Below are 9660 nucleotides of genomic sequence, written 5' to 3'. Positions count from 1 at the left end.
TAGCGAGCCTCAAAACGCACCACCATCCGACATGGCTGGCGAGCCTCAAAACGCACCACCATCCGACATGGCTGGCAAACCTCAAAACGCAACACCATCTAACATGGCTGGCGAGCTTCACAATGCACATTCGACAGGGCTGGCGAGCTTCGCAACGCGCATTCGACACGGGTGGCGAGCCTCACAACGCACCATCAACATGGCTGGTGAGCCTCACAACGTAACCTCGACGTGGCTGGCGAGCCCCATCATATCCGCAACGCGGCTGGCGAGCCCCATCATATCCGCAACACGACTGGCGAGCCTTTACCCGCAAAAAAAAAAAAACCAACTCAAGGACATATCCCGAAGATGCCTCAGGTATAACTTCTTCTTATGGCTGGCGAGCCTTCGTACGTAGTCTAACGGATTTTGAACGACCCGCACGGACAGTCGATAGACTCTAAATTGTTCCCGACGACAGGTCCTTGACTCGTATCCCCGAGTCGCCTTGGCGTCACCCTTCCCGACGGCATGTCCTTGGCCCGAACCCTTTCGAGTCGCCTCGACGTCGCTTCGGTCTCCAGGTTGTAATCTTCGATTGACCTGGGGGCTATACTATGACTTTTGCCCTGTCTGAGCCTCAGTCAAAGTGGGGGCTCTATAGATACCCAGTATCTATCGAGTCTCCAATAAACACCCGATGATTATCGGACTACAACATGCTTAGGAATCGCAGCGTTTAATCGACATTTTTGTATAACTATACGTCGGAAAACTCAAAACGATTTCGAAAACAAAACATTTCAAAACTTTTCAAAAGTACCTGGAGTGTTTAATGCACGACGACGGGGTCGCAATGACACTAACTAGAGTGAAAACCGACACCGGACAAAAAACCGACTCAAAAATTCAATTCCCGACTCCAACAACGAGTCAAACTGAGTCAAACACAAAAAACAAACTTCTCAAAATTTCCATGTTAAGTATTCCCGGAATACTTGAATGGTCAAGTAAAAATCATGTCATCCAAAACATAGGATAGAACAAATCATGATTTCAATTGCATGATAGTGACAAGACAGCTTGAAGACCCGCGAAATGGCTCGCGCCTCTTCGAGTAGCCCATGCGGCCACGTCGCTCAAAACGCACACAACCAACCATTTTCCTATAAATACCCCTCAAATGCCACCATTTGAAGGTACGCGAGTGTCCGCCCCCTCATTTCTCGCTTAAAATTATAGACTCGACTTCTTAAGTCACAAACCGACACGTATTTTCGACCTACAGATCGAAAATACAGGCCTTACACATTATTTGGTACCGTCATCGTGCATTAAATCACTTGACCGACCGTCTCGACCAACTACGCCATCACCAAACTTAAACAAAACACTCTTCACATTGCTAAAACGGTTTTCAACCGAGTTTTCCTACCTAACAAGTTGTTACACATTCTTCGATTTCTCGTCTCAAGCCTAGCATGTAAGTATGAGGGTTTAAAAATCCTCTTCTTTTATGTTTTTCATCTGTTTTATGACTATAACATGCTAAAACATGCATAACATGGTTCAAATATAGGTTAGATGAGCCAAAGCCGGATTTTGGCCGGAGACAGGGGCTGCTTGCATAGCAGAGAGGCTCGTGCCTCAATGCCCCCTGGCCTTAATCCAACCATGTTTGCTCTCGTCTTTCCTCTTTAATTCATTTTCCATTTGCAATCGGTTTTTACCATTTCAAATATTTCAAATCATTTTGATGATAAACTTTTAACCATAAAACATTTTCACCCTTGGTTCCTCATATCATGGCGGTTTAATCCGTGTTTCTGTGATAATATTTGGTTAATTACATTTTAAAGGGTATTTTAAAACCTTTTATTTCATTTCTTTACATTTCAAAACAAACATATTAGTCATAAACACAAAGTCATCCTTGGTTCCACATACCATGTCGGTTTAAACCCGAGTACGATGATAAACATTGACTAATTACAAACAAATGGACTTAATACAATTAGTTCATAATCATTTTTCAAAACTATTCATGTCAAGCTTGCAAAACTGAACCCGACATCGAATATTGTCAATACAATGACGATTATTCAAGTCTCGTTCCTCATATTGACACCAAAGCGGACTAAACGACCTTTTCAAACCAAGACGGGATCAAACACCCTCTTTCCAAACCATTTTACAAACATTTTAAAAGTCAGAAGACGTCCCTTGGACAGTCTGCTGACCCGCGCCAAAACAGGCCAACCATTTTCAAGTTTTCAAACCAGGACAGGCCTGCTTGCATCACCTGATGGCTCGTGCCTCAATAGGCAGCCTGACGCAGACCCTGCTTCTTTCCCAACACTCGTCTAGGACGATCCCGACTTTGGTTAACCCGAATACAGGACAGATCAGATGACAAATCTGCCCCTTTTACATTGTATTTGAAAAACACCTTTCTAAGACAAATGGATCACGTTATGCACCATAAACCTAACTCGGTAAATGGATGTTTATTGTCCGTCTTGCATGAAAATCAACACTACATCCAACTTGACATCAATAACTTGATATTTAGATAAACAACCGACATAAAAAGCTCACATGTTAGGTTCAAACTTGTAGATGCGCATTCATGCATTTACCCGTTTTATCAATTTTTGCATTTAACCAACCAAGATCGATCAGTAGAGGTCGCTACCGCGGGCGGGATTGGGTGTCCGATTAAAGGGCTTCCCAATACGTACCTTCACCTCTTACTCAGAAACTTTGGATAGTGGACGACCTTATCCAGGGCGTACGAGAGTCATTCTAGAGATAGGATGCAAGCTAAAGAGGGACGACTCCTTATCTTTGGTACCTATGTCAAACACCGTTTTTTGCCTTGGTTAACCTAGGTATTAAGTGGATTAGAACGGGTTCAAAGCATCCCACAAATGCTTGGTGGCGACTCCGAACATCTCTTGCATCGTTTCGAGACCCTTGCCGAGACGAAACCGACCGATCTAAAACGATCCGGTCGAAAGCATTTTTTACGCCACCGAGCGTGGCTTTCAAAAGACCGTTGCCATGCCCACAGATCGGCTGGGCATCGCAGGTGGGCCCATGTCCACAGGTACAAAATGCACGGCAAGATACACAAAACTGACTTAAACGGAGTCGGAATGCATGAAAATAAAGAGGGGAAATGGTGTAAATAAATCATTTATCAAGAAGCCCCTCCGTATTCCCGGCTCTAGCATACACCTCCTTCACGCTAGACAACTCACCAGATGGAAGTTTCTCCAAGATTTTAATGGTCAACCCCTCTTCAAACTTGAGAGCCAAATGAGATTGGCTAAGATGAAGGTCTTCCACATAGGTGGCAAGCTCGTTGAAGCGGACATATTAGTCTTGCACCATCATTGTCTCGATCATCACGAACCAATCAAACTCCGCCCGGAGCTTACATCTAACATGCTCGGGAATGAACTCATCCCTCATCTCCATCTTGAAGTCGGTCCATGGAATAGCGGCCTCACCTCTTTCATCGTAGTAGTCCCTTATAGCGTCTCTTTATTTATACCACCAACCCCCCGCTAGTCCTCCAAGATAGAAGGCGGCTTGCTCTACCTTGAGCTCATCGGGGCATCTTACCACCTCAAAAACATTTTCCATTTCCCTCACCCAATATGTGAAGAGATTAGGCTCACCCACTCCGAGGTATTTGGTGGGTCGGTGACGTGAGATGGCGGTGCTCACGGCCGATGCCTCCATTGCCGCATCCCATTCCCTAGTAACGTTCGGAAGGGCTTCGGTGAGGGCTTCATTTTGGGCAATGATCCGGTCCACCTCCTATTAGGATCTCCGGAGGCATGGTGAAGGAGTCCTTGCACAAGTTCTCGGCATAATGTCTCTTCAATTGGCATAACAAACGTCAATACATGCCTCACAAATAGAGACAAACGGTATTGACCACTATACATGTCCACTTGATCGAGTGCCTCAACTTACAAGAGGTTTCCAATATACCTTAAATTGCCCACTCGATCGAGTGGCACTACCACTCGGTCGAGCGGGTAACACTCGAGCGAGCGGGTCACACTCGGTCGAGCGGGTCCTCCACTCGATCGAGTGTTTCAACATCAGGAATTTTTCAGAATTAGGAAAAATGTCCACTAGGTCGAGTGGCATGGGCCTCTGGTAAGTGGCTCCTGCATTCTTTAGGCCAAACGACATCATCTTGTACATGAAGGTGTCATGACTTGTGATGAACGCGCACCTGACCTTATCTGTCTCCCATAAGTGTACCTAGTGGTACCTCGTGAAGGCGTCCAGGAAACTTAACATAGAATGGCCCCTTGTGGAGTCGACCAGTTGGTCGATTCTCAGAAGCGGGTAACAATCTTTGAGGTATCCTTTTTTGAGGTTGGTAAAGTCGACACACATCCTCGATGCTCCGGATGCTTTCTTTACCATTACAACGTTAGCAAGCCACTCCGGATAGTCACATTTCTCAATGAATCATGCGGACGGTAATTTTTCGACATGTTCCTTTTCTATTGCTTGACCGATTTGTACATGGGGTCTACGGTGAGCTTGTGAACGATGACCTCCTTGCTTACTCACGGTATTTCATCGGCGGAGCATGTGAAGACGTCCTTGTTTCTTTCAAGTACTCCGATCATTTGGTGTCTGAAGGTGGGCGAAATGTCTTCACCGACGATCGTTGAGCGTCAAGGGCCAAGATCGACAATGGTAGTCCCTGCCCCCGGTACTGGTCGTGTGTGATCAGTCGACTTTCCCTTGCTCGTGCTCGCCTCTGCCTCTGGTGTAGAGTGCTTGGAGCTCCTTTGCTCCTCTTGGTAGAAGTTGCTCCCGGCCGTCTTAGGGTTCGGCTTGCCTCTCTTCTTTGCTGAAGAGGTTTGTTTGAACGGCATTACGTTGCATGATCTCGAGGAGATATGGTTCACGTGAAACTTTTCTGCTCTTCCGGCGTCTGACACATATACTAGTGTCAGTGCGCGGATGGACATTACTGCATTGATCTCACCCAGGGCCTGTCTTCCGATCAGGGCATTATATGCTGATTCATCGTCGATCACTTTGATGGTGGCTTGCACTCTTCGCGATTGTGTTCCTCTGCCGAACCTAAGGGGTAGCATGATGGTTTCCATCAGGGCCGAGACCTCTCCCGAGAATCTATACACTGCTATTCCTTTGAGGCGAGCGTTAGCGTCACCGACAACGTTGGTACCAAGTGTCACCACTTGGACGCGTGGCTGAGTGGCATATCGGGTTAACGGAGATCTTGACGGTGCTAGGTAACAGGCGTACCTCGCACGCTTAGAATGTCATTCTCCGGAATTTTCTGATAGAGGCATCTTAGGGTCATTATTGTAGGACTTTTATGTAACGTTCCCCATAGACAACGCCAATTTTTTTCGGGCTGAAAACAATCAAGTCAGCATTGCCCGGCCCAGAGTCAAGCCAAAGCGCTACTTTAGGATATTTGATGGATGAATGTCCCTCTGCCTTTGCCTTCGAACTGTCCCTACACACATAACATGCAGGGCCTCGGGGGGGGGAGGGGTGTCTCGAGAGGACCCTCTCTAATGCCTAAGTCACTTAGGTAATCTCAGATATTATCTGAGACCTTTGGCGTGAGTCTCGATCTCTCTCTTAGTTGATTAAGGTAGTCTTATTTTTAGAGAGATAAAGCAGGTGTTTTTTGTGGTTTTTGGTGTAATGATTCTTTTTTTCCCTTACAAGGAACTTAGTCCCTTAAGTAAGTGTCTTCCCTTGGAAGGAATCCAAGAAAGATACTTTATGTGGGAAGATGTGTACCTTACTTTTTGACTTGGCTACCATTCGGACCCGTTTGACCCGCCGATTGGCATGCGGGTCTGGTCGACTCGACGTGCCCCATTAATATATATATATATATATATATATATATATATATATATATATATATATATATATATATATATATATATATATATATATATATATATATATACTCCCTCCTATTCACTATATTCTTCCCCTTTCCTTTTGCACAAGAAATAAGAAAGTGAATTTGGACCACACAAAACACACTACCCCACATGCAATTTAATTTGGACCACACAAATCAACCCAAAAAAGGAAATAGAGAAGAAAACCCGAATAATCCGAATAAGGAAATAGGGAAGAATATAGTGAATAGGAGGGAGTATATATATATATATATATATATATATATATATATATATATATATATATATATATATATATATATAGGGTGGGATCCCGTTCGAACTGAGTTACGGTGCGAACCGTACGAACTACGTAAATACACTTGGTATTACTACCGGTTTCATTTAGTATTACTGTTGGGTACATGTGTATCTAGTAGTACTACCAAATGTATCAAGTAGTAATACCAAGTGTACCCAGGGTGATATTTTAGCCTTTTAGGTATCCACTGTCACCACCATCACCACTGCCCCCACCACCACCGCCGCCGCCACCACTTAGATACACATGTACCTAGAGCACTTATAAATGTATCTAGTCTCATATTAGATGTATCCACCAACTATGACTGTCACCACCACCCCACCGCCCACCATCATCGCCAATGCCCCCACCGTCGCACCACCACCGCTATCGCTACCACTGTCACCGCCACCTCCACCGTCACCACCATTACGAAGCTGATCCCAACTAACACCACACAACTACCACCACCATCCCACAGACAACACCGGTGACATCACCAACACCGACGATATCACCGGCCACCTCAAAAAATGCCGACAATATCAAGAGCCATCATTCCAATCCTACTTTAACTTCCCGACGTCATCATCAGCCACCACATCCAGCATAGAACATGAAACCGCCTCTTTATTTAGAAAATTCGAGATCTAAATTACAAGATCTGAAAAAGAATCACCCGTACTCCAACCTAATCGTTGATCAAGGTGTTGAAGATTTTTGCAAAGTTGGCACTTTTAGAACCTAGGCTTCCTAATAAGACAGTTGATCCGATTTGCGAGATTATCAGGGGTACTATGGCGAGATCTATGTTTTTTGAGTGTATTAGGATTGTGGTTGGTAGCTTAAGTGATTATGAATCCGCTGTTAAGCTTGCGATTTTGAAAATAAGGGAGTTTTTGGGTTCTGAACATTTGTTATTAAAGTTCTGAACTTGGGGTTCTCATGGTTCTCATGGAAGGGGGATTCTCATAGGATCCTATATATATATATATATATATATATATATATATATATATATATATATATATAGAAGAAGGATCAAGTGAGTCCACCAAAATCCATTGAGTCCATAAGTCCTCTTTAGGACCCTTAAAAAGATGGGATGAGGGGCTGAGATTGAAGGGAAAAAAGGAAGGGATTAGTGGAAAAAGAAGGGATTAATGATAATGTAAGACACTCTCTCTCACTACCTCACTAATCAACCCTTAATTTCACTATATAACCTTTCTTTTTCCACCCACTTCTCTCTCCTATCACACAAATATCATTCCACCAAATAAAATCAAAACCTCCCAATAATCCTCTGACTAAAACCCAAATAAAATCAAAACACAAAAAAAAAAAAAACCGACTTCCGTCTCACACCAACCACCACCATCGTCTTTCATCCTTTTTCAACGCACCACCTCCACCACCCCGTCTGCCGCCATCCAGACCCACCATCCAACCTCGCCCGCTCCTCCTTCTCCGTCCACCACCTTACCACCCTCGCCCACAACCACCATCAACGCCGCCACAATCCACCACGCATCACAACTAAGTCCTCACCCGACTCCTCCCTCCACCACAACCTCAAATACCCAGATCTGCTTTTAAGAGTGTAAAAACTCCTACGAGCCGACAACACCACCACCACCGCTGGCCACGACCCACCTCACACTAACCTCCCTCTCGCAACCCGCACCAGATCTGACCACAACCCGCAGCCTCCTCTCTTCTTCTTCAGTTTTCTTTTTTCAGATTTAGGTGGTTGCCGATCCACCACCACCGCACAACCCGCACCACCATGCCAGATTGATGGTGTTTTGTGATTGTTGTTGTTGTTGTTGATGATGATGATGGAGTTTCATCATTTTATTGTTTTTTTTATTAATGGTGTATAACTGTATTAGTGGATGTTTACTTTTTTTTATTAATGGTGTTTTGCGACTTGTCATTTACTTTCTTCTTCTTTAATGTTGTTGCTTTCATTTTATTGTCGTTTTTTTTTTTTTTTTTTTTTTTTTTTAAAATGTGATGTTTTAATGATAAAGATAGGTGGTGTTTTGTTTTATAATTTTTCAAATCGATCGTCTTATAAAAATCGTCTTGTTTTTTTCAGATCTGGTTTTGTTGGTTTTTTTTTCCATTTTTCAGATCTTGTCTTTCTTTAAATTTATACTCATATTTATTAGATTTACACTCATATTAATTTAAATTTACACTCGTATTTCTTTACATTTACACTCGTATTTCTTTACATTGACACTCGTAGATTATTGAAAAATAATCATATTTCCATGTTTTTTATTATTAGATCTAATAAATATATTTATTTTCATATTTACACTCGTATTCTATACATTTTTGTCAGATTTACACTCCTAATTCTTTAAATTTACACTTGTATTTCCTCACATTTACACTCGTTTTTATTTAAATTTACACTTGTATCTCCTCACATTTACACTCGTATTTATCTTAAATTTACACTTGTATCTCCTCACATTTACACTCGTATTTCTTTAAATTTACACTCATATTTCTTAACATTTACAATCGTATTTCTTAACATTTACAGTCGTATTTCTTTACATTTACACTTGTATTTCTTTACCAAAGTTGTACTACATGGTGGTTGATATGAATTGACTAAAAAATAAAATTTTTGTGGATATTTACACTCATAATTCTTTAAATTTACACGTGTATTTCCTCACATTTACACTCATTTTATTTAAATTTACACTCTTATTTCTTTACATTTACACTCGTATTTCTTTACATTTACACTCGTTAAAATTATATAAATTTGCACTCACATTTTTTGTGGATATGAGTTGGTGGGGAAGGACGACGATGGTGGCGTTTTTTGGTAGTCGGACTAAAGTTTTACTCGTAAAGAACAAAGTTACACTTATAAAGGACTAAAGTTACACTCGTAAAGGACTAAAGTTTTACTCGTAAAACATCATATTTACACTTGTAAAATGTTAAAATTATATAAATTCAAAATTTCCGTCACAAAAAATCAAATTTACACTCTTAAAATGTTACATTTACACTCGTAAAACATCACATTTACACTTGTAAAATATTAAAATTATATAAATTCAAAATTTCCGTCACAAAAAATCAAATTTACACTCTTAAAATGTTACATTTACACTCGTAAAACATCACATTTACACTTGTAAAATGTTAAAATTAGATAAATTCGAAATTTCCGTCACAAAAAAACAAATTTACACTCTTTAAATGTTACATTTACACTCGTAAAACATCAGATTTACACTTGTAAAATGTTAAAATTATATAAATTCAAAATTTCCGTCACAAAAAATCAAATTTACACTTTTAAAATGTTACATTTACACTCGTAAAACATCAGATTTACACTCGTAAAATGTTAAAATTATATAAATTCAAAATTTCCGTCACAAAAAAATCAAATTTACA

Source organism: Silene latifolia, chromosome 4 (assembly GCF_048544455.1).
Source record: "Silene latifolia isolate original U9 population chromosome 4, ASM4854445v1, whole genome shotgun sequence".
NCBI lineage: Eukaryota > Viridiplantae > Streptophyta > Magnoliopsida > Caryophyllales > Caryophyllaceae > Silene > Silene latifolia.
The sequence above is the reverse complement of the archived record's forward strand: the minus strand, read 5'-3'. Positions refer to the sequence as shown.